This window comes from Elephantulus edwardii, unplaced genomic scaffold (genome assembly GCF_000299155.1).
Source record: "Elephantulus edwardii isolate Elephantulus edwardi_28Jun2011 unplaced genomic scaffold, EleEdw1.0 scaffold00059, whole genome shotgun sequence".
NCBI lineage: Eukaryota > Metazoa > Chordata > Mammalia > Macroscelidea > Macroscelididae > Elephantulus > Elephantulus edwardii.
Window position 1 is genome coordinate 622,225 of NW_006399809.1, and position 1,132 is coordinate 623,356.

Here is a 1,132-nt window from a genome sequence, read left to right on the forward strand (position 1 = left end):
TTTACAAACCCTCCCCCAGGTCCACTCCACCATGTAGCCATCGCTCTAGACTCCTGTCATGACAGAACAATGGAATACTATGCTGCATTAAAAAAAAAACAAGGAACTCACGCAATATTACTCAAAATGGCTGACTCTGGAGAACATTATGCTGAGTGAAATGTCCCAGTCACAAAGGGACAAATATTGCATGGTGACACTGTTGTAGAACAGGACTAACCTTGGGGTTGGGGAGAGACTGAGTAAGATGGGTTCAATAATGGGTTCAATCTGCTCTGAAACAGAGATGGGAGAAAACTGTTTAAAAGAGATATGTGATTACGTATTTCTGAAATAATTTCTTAAACTCTTTAATTCTTTACAACTCATTCTTCTAAAGTCTTCTATGGGGAGTGATTCTTTTCCAATATCTAAGAATTTTGTCATTGAGCAATTCATACGAACTCTTAGAAAACAAACAGTAAGTGAACAAATGGAAATAAAGTTTTCTTGTTTGATAGGAAATAAAAAAACAACAACAAAAAGACCCCACATCTTAAACCTTCTATTAGAAATGCATTTCTGGCCCCCCACCCCCATCCCTTTTCTTGTCTCACCAAGGATGGGTAACTATTCTTGAACAAGATCTAACATTTACTCAAAACCAATAGTTTCCCGTAAAGGTTTTAGGATAAGTGCAGGCTTACTGGTAAATATTGGTTTATTCTTAAGAGAAAATTAAAAGCTTGTGGTTTGGGACTGACGGCAGAAAGCAAATGCATAAGGGCTGGGGACTGGAGGATTGGTGAAATCCCCAAATAATGTCCTTTTTTCCAGTTCCAGGCAAAAGAACTGGAACATACCCATTCATTTTACCTTGAAAGAAAGAATTATCCTAAACCTAGGAAGTTTGAGTAAAATTCAATCAGACTATTCCCAATGGTTTGCTTAGTAGTGCTACATGTTAAGCTTTCCTTGTAACTTACCCACCGAAGAGCCTGGTATAATAGGAATCATGGTAATTTGTGATACTTTTTTGGAGACTCTGTCTTATAAACTGAGCATAATAGCATGTTGTGTGACTCCTTTTATTGCTGAATTATAGTTCATGTGGACACATTTAATTGAGCAGTGTTGGGTTGCTTTTTTTTTT